Here is a 16,098-nt window from a genome sequence, read left to right on the forward strand (position 1 = left end):
TTGCTCCATGGTATGTGGGATCTTCCTGGACCAGGGCTCGAACCCGTGTCCCCTGCATTGGCAGGCAGACTCTCAACCACTGCGCCACCAGGGAAGCCCCTGGAAAGCTTTTAATACCTACCATTGCCCAGGCCCAATCCCAGGGATTCTGATTTAATTGGTCACGGGTGGGGCCTGGGCATTGATAGATTTAAAACTGTTCCCAGGTGTTTTCTAATGTGTAGCCAGAGTTGACAACAGTTGCATTACCTGAATGTCCCCAGTGCTGAAGCAGCCTATTCTGTTTTGGGTACTGTTTGTATGACAGCAAATCTGCTTTGCTATGTGTCCTATTAGGTCTGAACTTTGTCACCAGCAGCTCATCAGATATTCAGTATCTCTCCCCCAAGACTTAGCTTTTCCAGGAGAAATAGTCTTAGTTTTTTTCAGTCTCGAGGGCTTGTTTTCTAGGTCCTTTCCCATTCTGGTCACTTCCTGTCATGGAATTGGGCTTGTTTTGTCAGTATCACTCCTAAGTAGGGTGTCCTGGGGATGGAGCCTATCATTCTAGAAGTGTGGTGTCCAGCACAGCATGCAGAGAATACAGTAAAGCTGCAACTCTCTTGTTCTGGACACTACACTTCTGTTGTTGGTGGCTAAGCTTACGTTAACTTTTTTGGCAGTCATATCACACTGTTGACTCATGTTGAGCTCGAAGTCAGCTCAAGCTTAGTTCTTTTTCACATGAACTGTACTTAAGTCAGGCCTCTTCTACTCCATGCTTGGTGAATTTTTTTTCACTGTAGTACCAGGGTTTGCATTTATACTTGGGAAACATAAGAAGAAAACCCAATGAATCAGTTATTCCACACAGGGAGAGTGATGTATCCAAACTGAAAGCCAGAAGTTTATTATATGCATATAGTAGCGATTTTAAAGAGTGATCTAGGCCATTCGTTTGAATCTACAGTTAAATTTCATCTTGTTAATTCAGTCCATCTTTCCAGCATTTCTTCTGATTCATTACTCAGAGCTTGCTGTTCAAAGTTAGGAACCCATTTGACTGTGCAGTCTGTCTTAATGTTTGTATTCAATACTTGGTCAAATGCCTTTCCAAAATCAAAATACATCCAGGGCATTCCCCTGAACTATTTGTGTAATATCTTTATTTTAAAAGGAAATACATTGAATTTGTCATGGCTTTCTTGTTTTTTTGTTTGTTTGTTTTTAATTAATTTATTTATTTATTTATTTATTTTTGGCTCTTCGTGTTGGGTCTTCGTTTCTGTGCGAGGGCTTTCTCTAGTTGCGGCAAGCGGGGGCCACTCTTCATCGCGGTGCGTGGGCCTCTCACTCTCGCGGCCTCTCTTGTTGCGGAGCACAGGCTCCAGACGCTCAGGCTCAGTAGTTGTGGCTCACGGGCCTAGTTGCTCCGTGGCACATGGGATCTTCCTAGACCAGGGCTCGAACCCGTGTCCCCTGCATTAGCAGGCAGACTCTCAACCACTGTGCCACCAGGGGAGCCCCGGCTTTCTTGTTTAATGACAGAAATAGAAGAAAATATTTTGCAGATGAGCAGGTGACTTGTCTAAGATCACACAGTTTGCTACTGTCAATGCTAGAACCCAAATCCAGCCCTGCTCATGTTCACTCCAGTGCTCTGTGGATCAAACCGCAAGTGCTGATGCCATTTGTCTTTTAGGATAAGACTTCAAAGAAAACTGAAAGGAAATAAGGCCTACACAGATGCTTCACTGTCTCTTTTGGGATATTTAGTATTTAATCCCATAACACATAGACCAATCAGCTCTTTATTTGTTCTTAATTTACTGTTCTGCCCAAAGCAATAAAAGAGGAATAAAATGACTAGCCAGCATTCCTAAATTAATTGTAGAGAATAGTATTCTTAGGAGTTTGGGCATCCTAGCTCCCTTGGAAAGTTATTTCACCACCCCCTGACCCCCACACATACATGCAGTGGGTCATAGTAGAGTACTATCACTTTGTTCATAATGAATCACAGCATGGGAAGTTTTTATATATTAAACGAGAGGCATATATAGCTCGACTTTTAATTTTGCAGATGAAGAAACTGAGGCCCAGGCACAAAAGGCTTCCTGTAGCCATAGTGCTTAGCAGAGTACTTAGTACCTAAGCATACTTAGTACATAGTAAATACTTAGTAAATACCTGGATATTGCACAGCTTTCTTCAATATTGTTTTCTTCTCTATATAGGAATTGGATTTTACCTTTCTTTTCCCCCAGCTTTGCCCTTGGGCATTTATTTCCTTAAAAATGTTGAAATGGAACAGATTTTTCAAGAGTACCTATTACTTTAGAAAAGCTCCAGTGATATAGTAAAAGCTCAGATAACCAGGTTTATTTTTCCTCGTTTTTGACTTACAAGAAAATAAGCTCCTTTCCTCCCCTTTGAAATATCGATTTTAAACAATTCATTTTTCTTTTTTTTTTTTTTTTTAAAAAGACGAGCTCCCAGAGAATGAATAGCCTAGGGCCAGTCTGTATACATTTAGCCTAAATGTGCACATCCTCGTTAGGGTCCAATGAAAACTGATGCTCACAAGGCTGACCCTAATGTATGATAAGACTTGCAGTCAGTCACTGCTGATTCAATTATATTCACTATACGGTACTTACTAAAGCAAGGAAGTATTCCTGAATACATTTTAGAAAGTTTTTCAATAGCAGTAGTTGAAATAAAAAGGCCTTATAAGTAAATTTAGTCAGTCAAACCCAGCTACTCCTCCAGCTTTTTGGTTATTAATACAGGTTTGAGTGTATGTCCTCCTTCACAGTTTGGGAACAGCCCAGTTTTATTAACCTGAGGCTGGCAAAATATGAACACTAATACCCGTGAAGCTGCACTTTTAGAGTATTCCTTGCTTCTTTTGCAAAACCCAGTAGTCCCAAGTTCTATTTCCTATTTTGTAAGCATATTTTACATCAATTAATAGTGGTTGTATTTTTACATGGCTATTCTTATCTTATATTCTGAAATCTATTCTCATGACCCATTCATTTTTATGCTTCATAATGATGCTTTTAACTAGATGTTTTTAACAGGAAATGAAGATATAAATGTATACAGAACTATGAACCATGTGTACATGAACTATACAGAAGCACAGCTGAAAACTGTAATATGACAAATAGATGAAGGTATGATTACTAGTGGAATTAGTTAATTCTAGAGTAGTACTCAGTGCAGAGTGTCCATATGTAATTTTAAACCAACATGGGATATTGGAAAATAAACATGAAATTGGGAAATACACATTCAGTACTTCTTGTAGAATTTTAAAATGTAAAGATCTAAAGCCCTAACCTCTCTAAGGTACTATTCAGAAAGTGCGTATAGACATTTTCTAAAGCTTCAAACAAATTTCTTTTTACATGGCACATCCCAACAGTCATTTTCCTATGTTTTTTTCTGGTGTTATTGTTTTTATCATTAAGAAACTAAGTCGAACTTATCAAACTTTAGAAAGAAACCTAAATTTTAGGTTCAATTTTTAGTATTTATTTACAAAGCACGTGTTGCTTTTTACACAGTAAACTTAACAGCACGTGTTGCTTTTTACACAGTAAACTTAACACCTCTAACAAAGTGTGTGTGTGTGTGTGTGTGTGTGTGTGTGTGTGTGTGTGTGTGTATGTATGAAGTTGCCCTTAAAGCCCATAAAATGGCAAAGAAAAATTGCAAGAAGATAGTGCACTGGTTGCTAAATTATTTGTAATGAGTAAGTCTGTCTTAGTCTGTTCAGGTTGCTATAACAAACTACCACAGACTGAGTGGCTTATAAACAAAAAAACATTTATTTCTCATAGCCCTGGAGGTTGGAAGCCTGAGATCAGGGTGTCAGCCTGGCCAGGTGAAGGCCCTCTTCTGGATCCCAGACTTCTTGTATCCTCACATGACAGAATGGACAATTAAAGGGCAGTCATCCCGTTCATGCAGACTCCATCCTCATGACCTAAGCACCTTACAGACGCCCCACCTCCTAATACTATCACGTTGGGTATTAGGATTTCAACACATGTATTTGCGGGGGCGGGACACAAGCATTTAGACCAGAGCATTCTGCTGCTGGCCCCCCAGAATTCATGAACTTGTTACGTGCAGAAGGCACTCACACCATCCCAGTAGCCCCAGCATCTTAACTGGTTCCAGGATTGACTCAAAAGTCTCATCTAAATATCATCTGTATCAGGTATGGGTAAGACTCAAGGGATGGTTCATCCTGAGACAAATTCCCCTTTAGCTGTGAACCTGTGAAATCAAGCAAATCATGTGCTTCCAGATTGTAATGGTAGTACAGGCATAACGTTAAACACTCCCATTCTAAGAAGGAGAAATAGGAAACAAGGGGGTGATAGTTCCTAAGCAAGTCAGAACCCAACAGGGCAAACAGCATCAAATCTTAAGGCTCAAGAATAATCTTCTTTAACGTGATGCTCTGCCTGCCAGGCCCACTGGGGCAGGAGCCCCACTTTCTGGACACACTAGAGCATCCCTGCCCCCAGGGCATTGCTGGGTGCAGTCCCGCAGCCTCTCTCCCGGGTGGGAATGGTACACCTGCGGCTCTGCTGGCTTGGAGTTTCAGGGACCTGCAGCCCCACCCTCACAGCTCTTCTGGGCACTGCCCTAGTGGAGTTCTCTGTGGTGGCCTTGCCCTTGCTGTGGTGCCTTCTGCTTGGGTCTTGTGCCTCTAGCTCCAAGTGGCTCCTTCCCTTGAAATCTAGATGAAGATAGCCACTTCCCCACAGCTCTGCCGGGGAGGGGTCTGGCTCCCATGGCTTTGGGTGGGAGTCTTTTGGCCTGTTGAAACCACGGTTATGCCCTCCCCACTTTTTTTTTTTTTAATTATTTATTTATTTATTTATTTAATTTATTTATGGCTGTGTTGGGTCTTCGTTTCTGCGCGAGGGCCTTCTCCAGTTGCGGTAAGTGGGGGCCACTCTTCATCACAGCGCGCGGGCCTCTCACTATGGCAGCCTCTCTTGTTGCGGAGCACAGGCTCCAGACGCGCAGGCTCAGCAATTGTGGCTCACGGGCCCAGTTGCTCCGCGGCATGTGGGATCTTCCCGGACTGGGGCTCGAACCCATGTGCCCTGCATTGGCAGGCAGACTCTCAACCACTGCGCCACCAGGGAAGCCCCCCTCCCCACTTTTGAAACTGAGCCGGAAGCCCTGATGATCTCTGAATTACCTTGTGCTGAATATCACACGTTTGAAGCAGAATAGCTCTATGGTTCCCTTCTATGAATTTCAAGAAGTCTGACAGCCAACCTTCATTTGTTCAGGTCTCCTTCCCCTCGGGTTCAAATTGCAGTTTTCTTGCTGGGGTGGCTGATTAAATCCCTGGTTCATACGTATACTCATCTTCTCATCAAAAGGTCTTTTGGCCACACCCTTAGTGGTCTCTCCCAAACATGCTTGCTTATTTTTTGTAATATGGATAAGCTTAGAGTTTCCCAAATTTTAAATTTCTGCTTCCCTTTTGATTACAGATTCTGTCTTTAAGTCATCTCTTTCTTCTTCACGTTTTACTATAACATTCGAGGGAAGCCACATGGGACCTTCAACACTTTGCTTAGAAAAAGGTTCAGCCAAATAGCCAGTTTTGTTGGATGTTTCTATCTTGCACAAGATAGAACCACAAGTTCTATTTTCCACAGAGTACTAGGACATGAGCGCAGGTTTAGCCACGTTCTTTGCTGCTTTTTAACAAGGGTTGCCTTTCCTTCAGTTTCCAATAACATGTTCCTCATTTCCATCGGAGACCTCATGAGAATGGCCTTCACTGTCCATCTTTCCACCAATATTCTGTCAAGGCCACTTAGGTGTTCTTTAGGAAGACTGAGGCTTTCTCTGCAGCTCTTCTTCTTTTGAGCCCTCACTAGAATAGCTTTTAATGGTCTGTTCGCTGTAATGTAGGCTTTTTCTAGCATGCACTTCAAAACTCTTCCAGCCTCTACCCATTACTCTCATGTTCCAAAGCCACTTCACATTTTTAGGTATTTGTTATAGCAGCACCACACTTTGAGTACCAATTTTCTGTCTTAGTCAATTCAAGGTGCTATGACAAAGTATCACAGACTGGGTGGCTTGTAAACAACAAACATTTATTTCTCACAGTTCTGCAGGCTAGAAATCTGAGATCACGGTCACAGATTTGACTATGAATGACAAAGCTGCTTACTAGGAGAATTATTATTATTGTATTATTATTATTATTGTATTTCATATTTAGAAAATTCCAAAGAAAATGGATGTTGTGTCTTTATCAAGTAGGTCTAAATTAACCTAAATAAATCACCAAAGCAAATATGTATGACTTGTGAATTGAAACATATTATTTATACCTTAGATACTATCTTTGCATGAATCTTAGAATTATTTGATTCTTTTTATTAAAACACTTTAATTAGATTTATTTGAAGCTGTACAGTACTGTATAGGTATCTCTTTCATTATTCAATAAGGGACCTATCCTCATCTGAGGGTTCAGGAAAACCTGTCTTGGAGGAAGTGATAGATAAGATCTGATGAGTAGAAAATTAGGTAGATTGGGCTGGGAGTGGTGGGAGGGAATGCAGAGGCCCTGAGGCGAGAAAGAGCAGGATGTCTAGGAGAAACTAGAAGAATAGTATGACTGGATTTTAGAAAAGAGCGAGAAGGGTGGAATCATTGAGGTGGAAACCAGAATATGTGGTACCTTGTGTGCTTTGATGAGATTACTGCAAGCACAGTGGATAACATTGAAAGATTTTCGGCTAGAGAGTGAGGGGTTTGTATTTACGTTTTGTAAAGATCAGTTTGGTTGCTACAGGAGGGATGCTTTTGAGGGAGGCACAAATGGGGATGAAGAAGTCAGTCAAGAGATTGTTATAGTCATAGCTTAGACCAGGAGGTGGCAGTGAAGATGAGAAGAAATGGACTGATTTACCGTGTATTTAGAAACTTGAATTAACGGTGTTTTATGGTTGACTAGATGTGTGAGAGTGAGACAGAGGAAACCACACATTAACAGTAACATCTGATGCATTGATGATATAGTGACAACTACCGAAACAGGGACAGCCCCAAGAGAAGCAGATCTGTTGGCTGGACTTCTGAAGAGAGGAATGGCATAAGGTAATTGAAGCCTCCAGAATGAATGATTGTTAGCTAAGGAGGAATGTAGAGTGAGAGTAAATTTGACTTGGTAATCCTAGTCCAAGGCCTTGCAAGGAGACTCTTACCCCAAGGAATGAGAACATGAAGAAGTACACACTTCTCACCTGCTTTTTGTTTGCTGTTGTTGTTGTGGAATCAGTATTGCTTTATAATTTTTTAACTAAACTTTTAATTTCAAGATAATTGTCAATTCATGTGCAGTTATCAAAAATTATATGGAGAGATCCCATGTACCTTTTATTCATGTTCCCCCCAGTGATAACTTTTTGCAAAACTATGGTAAAATATCACAGCCAGAGTATCAGCATATATACAGACAATATGTAGAACGTTTCCATCACCTCGAGGATCCCTCATGTTGCCCTTTTTATTGTCACATCCACTTCCCTCTTGCCCTCTCCCGCTTTATAATTGCTTGCAACCGCTAATCTGTTTCCCATTTCTGTAATTTTGTCACTTTAGGAATGTTATAGAAATAAGGTTGTATGGTACGTAGTCTTTTGAGATTGACTTTTTTTCATTCAGCATAATTCTCTGGAGATTCATGCAAGTTGTGTGTATCAATACAGTTGACTCTTAATATAGGTTTGAACTGTGCAGGTCCACTGAAACATGGATATTTTTCAGTAAATATGTTAACACAGTACTACACGATCTGTGGTTGGTTGAAACCACGGAGGGTCGACAGTAAAGTCACACACAATTTTTGATTGTGTGGTGGGGAAAGGGGGTTGGCACCCCTAACCCCTGTGTTGTTTAAGGGTCAACTGTATACTCTGTGGTAAAATGTCTTTTCATGAATTTTGTTCATTTTCTAATTGGATTGTTTGTTTTTTTTTACTGTTGTGTTTTGAGAGTTCTTTATGTATTCTAGATAATAGTTGTCAGATATGTGGTTGGCATGTATTTTTTCCCAATCTATATCTTACCTTTTCGTCTTCTTTATAGGGTTTTTGGCAGTGCAAAAGTTTTGAATTTTGCTGGAGTTCAGTTTATCACTTTTTCCTTTTATGGATTGTGTTTTTGGTGTCAAGTCCAAGTCCAAGAACTCTTTACCTAGCTCTACGTTCTGAAGACTTTTTTTTTTTTTTCTCTTTATAGTTTTGTGTTTGACATTTAAGTTCATGATTCATTGTGAGTTAATGTTTGTATAAGATGTGTTTCTTAGGTTGAGGTCCTTTGGATGGACCTATGGATGTCCAGTTGCTCCAGCACCATTGGTTTGAAAAGCTAACCTTCCTCTATTGAGTTGCTTTTGTGCCTTGGTCAAAAATAAGATAGGCATATTTATATGGGTCTATTTCTGGTTCTCTATTCTGTTTCATTGATCTATTGTGTCTGCTCCTCCAGCAATATCATGCATTCTTAATTATTACTGTAGCTATATATTAGGTCTTGAAATCAGATAGACTGATTTCATTCTTCTTTTTCAAAATTGTTTTAGCTAATCTAGTTGCTTGCCTTTCTATATAAAGTCTAGACTAATCTTGTCTGTCTCTACTGCATCTTCAAAAATCTTGCTTTCTTGTCCGTCTCTACTGCATCTTCAAAAATCCTGCTTGAAATTTTTTTTTTAAAGGAATTGTGTTAAATCTGTATTATCAGTTTGGGGAGAATTTACATTTTTATTATGTTTAGTCTTCCATTTCTTGAACACAGTGTATCTCTTCATTTATTTAGACCTTTGATTTTTTTTCATCAGCATTTTGTACTTTTCAGCATCGATGTGTTGGACATGTTTTTATTAGATTTACAATTAATTCCTTCATTTTAAAAACTACTGTAAATGGTATTACATTTTTATTTTTATTTAGTTTTTTGGCCGCGCCGTGTGGCATGTGGGATCTTAGTTCCCCGGCCAGGGATAGAACCCGTGCCCCCTGCATTAGAAGTGCAGAGTCTTAACCACTGGACCGCCAGGGAAGTCCAATGGTATTTATTGTATTTTTAATTTTGGTGTCTACATGTTTACTTCTAATATATAAAAACGTTAATTTTGATGGCCATATGTTCATTGCTCATAAATAAAAATATAATTGATTTTTGTGTGTTTAACTTATGACCTTATGAGTCACATACTCATTTTAGAAATTGTTTTCATAGATTCCTTGGAATTTTCCATATAGACAATCATGTCATCTGCAAATAGGGATGGTTTTATTTCTTCTTTTCAGGATTATATGCCTTTTATTCCTTTCCTTGATTAACTGTGCTGGCAGAACTACCAGCACTATATAATAAGAGTAATGAGAGTGGGTATTTTTGCGTTGTTCCTGATCTCAGGAAAAAGGCATTCAATATTTTAGTGTTATAATGTTAGCTATACGTTATTTTTAGATGCTCTTCATCAAATTGAAGAAATTTTCCTCAGTTCCTCTTACTGAAAATTTTTATCATGAATGGATGTTTAATTTTGTTGAGTACTTTTTCTGAATCAATTGATATGATCATATGATATTTCTCTTTTTACCAGTTAATGTGGTGGATTGTATTAATTGATTTTTGAATATTGAACTATCCTTGCATTCCTGAAATAAATCTCTGGTTATGCTATATAATTCTTTTTATATATTGTTGAATTCTATTTGCTAATATTTTGTTAAGGATTCTTGCATCGGTGCTAATGAGGGATATCGTTGTATAGTTTTCCTTTTTGGTACTATCTTTGTCTGGTTTTGGTATCAAGGTAATACCAAAATCATTTTTCTATTTTTAATTTCATTGATTTCTTCTCTTTATTATTTCCTTAATTTCTACTTGTTTGGGTTTATTTGGATCTTTTTCAAGGTTCTTGAGGTGGGAGTTTAAATGACTGATTTGGAAGATTTTCTTTTCCAAAAGAAAGCATTGAGTGCTACAGACTCCCTTCTCAGCACTGCTTTTGCTAGTTTCCACAAATTTTGTTAGGCTGTATTTTCATTTTCCTTCAGTTCAATGTGTTTTTAAAAAATTTCCCTTGAGACTTTTGATTCATGGATTATGTATAAGTATATTGTTAGTTTTCAAGCGTTAAGGAGTTTTCCTGTTATCTTTCTGTTAATGACTTCTAATTTGATTCTATTGTGATCAGAGAACACACTCCTAAGATTTTAATTTCTTTAAATTTGTTGATGAACTTGTTTTATAGCCTAGCATATAGTCTTTCTTGGTATGTATTCCTTGGGCACTTGAAAAAGAATGTGTATTCTGCTGTTGTTGGGTCAAGTGTTATATAAATGTTGATTAGATCCTGTAGATGATGTTGTTGAGATCTTGTATATTCTTTCTGATTTTCTCTCTAGTCATTCAGTCAATTCCTGAGAGAGGTTTGTTGACATCTCACACTCTCATATCAGTTTGATAGGTTTTTATTTTACATATTTTATAGATCTGTTATTAGTACATACATATTATAGGATTGCTCTATCTTCTTGGTGGTGTGGCCCTTTTATCATGAGGCCCTTAATGTCCCTCTCCCTGTGTCTGGTGATTTTCTTTGAAGTCTACTTTTCTGATTAATATAGCATTCTTGCTTTATTTTGATTAATGTTTACAGGATATGCCATTTACATTCTTTTACTTTGACCTACCTATGTCACTATATTTGAAGTGAGTTTTTTGTAGCATATAGTTAGATCATGTTTTTTAACCCCCTGCCAATCTGGCTTTTTAGTTAGTACATTTACTTCCACTTTCTTTATGTCCCTTTACTTCCTGAATTTATAATACAGTGTCTTAAATACTTTACATACATTTAGAACTGTATTAGACACTGTTATAATTTGTTAAAACCATCAAAAATAATTTAGAAAAGTCAAGAGAAGAAGGAAAGCATATTGTATTTACCCATATTTTTGCTTATGTTCTTTTTTCTTCCTTATATTCTGAGGTTCCTTCTTTTGTTTTTTCCTTTTTGTTTATTAAATTTCTTTAGCTGCTCTTTTTGGTTAGGTCTATTGGTGAGAATTCTCTTGAGTTTTCCTGCATACAATAATGTCTTTATTTTCATTTCCTTCCTGAGGGGTATTTTCACGGGGTATAGGATTCTCGGTTGACAGTTCTGTTCTTTAAGCACTTGAAAAATTGCCACTGCCTTCTCATCTCCATGGTTTCTAGTTTGATTATGATGTGTCTTGGTATATGTTGCTTGCCAGATTTGGAAAGTTTTCAACCATTATTTGTTTGAGCACTTTCTAAGCCTTGCCCTTTTTTGTCCTTCCTTCCTGGATTACAATAACATGGATTTTAAACTTTTGTTATTGTTTCATAGATCCCTGAGGCTCTGTTTAGAATTTTTAGAAAATTTTCTTTCTTTTTTTCCACTTGCATAATATCTATTGTTTTCTTTTCTAATTCATTGATCCTTTCCTCTGTCCCCTCCACTCTGCCTTTGTGCCCATTTTTTAAGTTTTAAATTTTGGTTATTGTGATTCTCAGTTCCAAAATTTCCATTTGGTTCTTTTTTATATCTTCTTTTTATTTGCTGAGACATTTTATGTTTTCATTTGTTTCAGGTATGTTTGCAGCTGCTCATTGAAACATTTTTTTAATAATGGCTGCTTCAAAATATTTGTCAGATAATTTTAACATCTCATCTTTAATTTATCATCTGTTAATTGGTTTTGGTTTTTTTTTTTTCATTCAAGTTGAGACAGTCTTGCTTTTGGTATGTGAAGTGACTTTCAATTGAAACCTGGATATTTTGGGCATTATCTTGTGAATCTTTGGATCTTACATAAGCCTCCTGTTTTAGGTGACTTCCTCTGACACTGCTGTAGCAGGGGGGAGGAATGGCACCATCTTATTACTGCCAGGTTGGAAGAGAAATCTAGTTTTCCCCACTTGGCCTCCGTTGACATCCAAGGTAGAGAGGGACTCCTTGGTACTTCTGGGCAGAGGTGGGAGGTCCCATTCGTCACTAGGCCTCTGAGGATACCACTGCAGCTGGAAGGGTCAGGAGTGTCTCATTACTTACTGCTTTACGCATGGCCTCCACTGACACCAGGGGTCAGGGTCAGTGGTGGCCTCTTTACTGCTGGACAGTGGTCAAAATCCTGATGTGTCTTCACTAGGCCTCTTCTGATACCACCCAAGTGGGGAAAGAGAGGGAAACATTATTACTGCTAGGTGGGAGGTGAAAGTTTATGTCTGCACATGATCTCCATTGACTCTCTGTATGGGGGGGGAGAGGGAGGACTTGGACTTGTTACTGTCTGATAGGATGAAAATCCCACCTCCCTACTTGTCCTTCTATGACACTACTCCATTGTGGGTGTTGGGGACCATAGTTTTTTGTGTCATGTTTGTCTCAGGTAGTACAGTTATTGTCTAAAAATTTTCTGTCTTGCTAGGCTTTCCTGGTCCTTTGGCTGGAGAGAGCTGGCCTTTGTTGGGACTTTTTGGTCTGCGCCTCATTGGCATTTCTGGGTTGCTGGCTTCTTCAGTTCCAAGTCTAGGACATACAGGGTGAAAAGAAGAGCCAGGGATCTCAAAACTGTGTTGCTCCTTGGGTTGTGAAATCCCTAGCTAGCTTGCCGTTTTTTCCTCCTTTCAGAGTCTTCTTATGATTGTTTGATATGTAGTGTCTAGTGTTTTTAGTTGTATTTAGTGAGAGCATTAGGGATAAGTATGTTTGTACCACCTTTCTGGAAGTAAAATTTCCTCACCTGTTTCTTAATGTGGTAGAAAAGATGAAAACACTGCAAAGATGGTATTATGGAGAACATAGCTTGGAATTTCCAGGTGGAATTATTAACATTGGAATGGGTCTTCCAAAGACAGAGAGATTCTTACCTCAGGTAATTTGGATATCCTTCAGTTTGAAGGCCTGAGTAGATGCCTGGTAACTGACAGTGACACAGTGTTTTTGATTTTCGTTCCATGTGCTATTTTGGTCTTGGTTTTGTGTATACAATAGAACAGGAAGCATATTGGGTAAGATTACACCTTCTAAGTCATTTTCAGTTCTGATGCTGTTTAGTTGATTACACTGGGTTTTAGTGCAATGGGCCAAACAAATGTCCTTTCAATCAGTAAATTGATACTACTCATCTCTTACAAATGCTTTTATTCATAAATACTCCAGCAATTTATTATTTTTTTTAAACTTTGGGCTTAAAACTTTTTGTTTATTAAACTTTTTAGATTAACTGGCAATAAAATTGGCTTTTGATGTGTATAACTATTTATTTAAAACATGAATAGATCTTATGTACAGTTCAATGTTCACATTTATAAAGTTCCACTCCTCCCCCTCCAACTTTTCTTATGTTATTTGTAGTCATACCCTTCTCCCAACCCCAACTCCTGCCAACACTGCTTTTTCTTCATTACAATAGTTTTGTCTTTTGGAGCATGTGATATAAATTGAATCTTTTGAGACTGGCTTTTTTCACTTACTGTAGTACCTGAGGTTCACCGAAGTTGTTGCATCAATAGCCCATTCTTTTTTTCTGCCGAGTGGTATTCAGCAGAAATAAATTGAATATATAAATTGTGATATAAATTGAATCTTTTGAGACTGGCTTTTTTCACTTACTGTAGTACCTGAGGTTCACCCAAGTTGTTGCATCAATAGCCCATTCTTTTTTTCTGCTGAGTGGTATTCCATTATATATGTATTAGAGTTTATCTATTTACCCATCAGGTGGTTTCCAGTTTATGGCAATCATGAATAAAGCCACTATAAGCATTCATGTAGAGATTTTTGTGTGAACATATGCATTGATTTCTCCTGGGTTAATACCTAGGAGTAAGTAGGATTGCACATTTATATCATAAGCACATATTTATATGAGGAATATCCAAACTTTTCCAGAGCACTGTACCACCTTTAAGTCCTTTCTTTTTTTTTTTTTGTCATCTTCAAGACTGTTTGCCTTCACTTGTTGGAGCATTTTAAAAATCTTTGTCAAATAATTTTGACATCTGCATTGTTTCAGAATTGGGGTCTGTTGATTATCTTTTCCTATGCAAGTTGAGATTTTTCTTATTTCTTCATATGCTGACTAACTTTGGGTTTTATCCTGGACATTTTGATTGTTATGAGACTCCAGGTTTTTTATAAAGTCTATGGAAAATTGTGATATTTTAGTTTTAGTAGGAAATTGATTCAGTTAAGTTCAGGATTCAAGTTCAAGCTGGATATCTGTGAATTGTTTTCTAGGTCAGTTCTGTTTTTAAAGCCTTTTCAGTGTTATTTGGATTTGTCTCCTTATTTGCCACCCAGTGGCCAATCTGAGAATTGAGCTGTGCTCTATCCAGTAGTTCAGTTCTCAATATCCCTGTGTACTGCTTAGGATCAGATCCATGCATGTGTAGCTTGGGATGAGACCAAGAGTTAATAAAGAACTCCTCTTTACCATCTCCCACTTCCATTTTTTTTTTAAGTCTTTATTGAATTTGCTACAATATTGCTTCTGTTTTATGTTTTGGTTTTTTGGCCCTGAGGCATGTGGGGTCTTAGCTCCCTGACCAGGGATTGGACCCGCACCCCCGGCATTGGAAGGCGAAGTCTTAACCACTGGACTGCCAGGGAAGTTCCCCACTTTTCATTTTGATTCTCTGGTTGGAAAGCTGAGGCTTTAGTTACCATGGTCTGCTGTGCACGTCCCATGATTGTACCCGTGTCTGGGAGTAAGTGGTGGGAGGATAAAGAGGTGGGTTTGCCCCACCCTCTTGGAACCAATGGTCCTCCAATCAGAGATGAAGGTTCCCCTTACTCAGATTTTTTTGTTCCTGTTGGTTCTTGTTTTTGCTGCCTCTCTCTGCTACAATATAAATGCTAGAAGTCCAGCACATGAGAGAATGGAGAAGATGGTACTTCAGAATTTGTTGTTCTTCCATTATTTTCCTGCTGCTTAAATAGCTGTGGCATATATTCTGTCCAGGTTTTATAGCTACATTTAGTGGGACAGACAAGGTGGAGTATATTTACTCCCTCTTACCCAGACTGGAACCCATTGGGCTTGCTTTAGTGTTGAAATAATTAATGGAAAGAGCAGAGGTAGGTCCAGGTTTTGTTGGTGTCTGAGGGTCATACAATTTGGAGGCCCTCTTTAAGAAAAGGAAGACAAGTTATGAATATGAAATTAGGCACATTGTTCTTGGGTTGGGCTGCGAAAGTGAAGGACTCTGAAGCTTAAGCTTCATTGGCATTAATAAAAAATCTGCCTTTGGGGAAAAGATAAAACACGAATAAATATTGATTATGGGTCAGCATTATACAGGGTGTTTTTTACTCATGTTTTTATTTAATATTCATAAAAATAAAAATGCAACCCATTTATCCCCATTATGCACATGAGAAAAACGGACTTAGAATGGTTAAATCATACAGATATAAGGGGCTTAATAACTCTAATTCCAAAGCACATGGTCTTTCTCCTACCCGTAGTACTTAGTGAAATAAATATAGATTAGGAGAACCAGTATAGGCTCATGGTTAAGAGCATAGGATCAGAAGCCAGACTGCTGCCGGGGTTCAGTCGTGGCTCTGCCGTTGATTATGTGTGTTTTTGAGAAAGTTCCTTAACCTTTCCTTACCTGTATATGTCTGTAAAATGGGGATAATAGTACCTACCTCCTAGGCTGATGTGAGGATTAAATGGTTAATATTTAATAGCATTTAGAATAGCTTCTGGCATATAATAAGTGCTTTTTATCCACCATTTACAACTGTGCATTTAGATAAATTAAGTCAAATTGTATGTGCTGTGTTAGCAGCCTTAGTTCTTGAGCTACAGAGGCAAATTATAAGAAAAGGGGATTTTTACTTATACATAAGCCGTATTACATATTCGGAATACAAGCTGAGACATAATCATTAGTAAAATAGGCTACATATTATCTAATCAATACTTTTATTTTCTGTGAAGAATTTAAAAACATTTTTTTAAGTTTAGGGATGCTAATCTATTTAACAAGCAAAGCTAGAAG

The 16,098-nt window shown here is 38.2% G+C and overlaps 1 protein-coding gene across 8 annotated transcripts in view; it reads left to right on the plus strand.

The window, feature by feature from the left end:
• BBX (BBX high mobility group box domain containing) overlaps positions 1 to 16,098 on the plus strand; it is a 283,127-nt gene that overhangs the window by 77,418 nt on the left and 189,611 nt on the right. Inside the window, exon 3 of one of the 8 annotated variants that reach the window (XM_082393098.1) lies at positions 7,063 to 7,140. The exons of 5 other annotated variants lie outside the window; for them this stretch is intronic. The gene's annotated coding sequence lies outside the window, so the exon portion shown is untranslated. Of the gene's footprint in view, positions 1 to 7,062; positions 7,141 to 16,098 lie in introns of those variants that run through there. 2 more of the 8 variants (XM_082393095.1, XM_082393097.1) reach the window with 2 other exon arrangements.

Source organism: Balaenoptera borealis (assembly GCF_965194805.1).
Source record: "Balaenoptera borealis genome assembly, chromosome: 5".
NCBI lineage: Eukaryota > Metazoa > Chordata > Mammalia > Artiodactyla > Balaenopteridae > Balaenoptera > Balaenoptera borealis.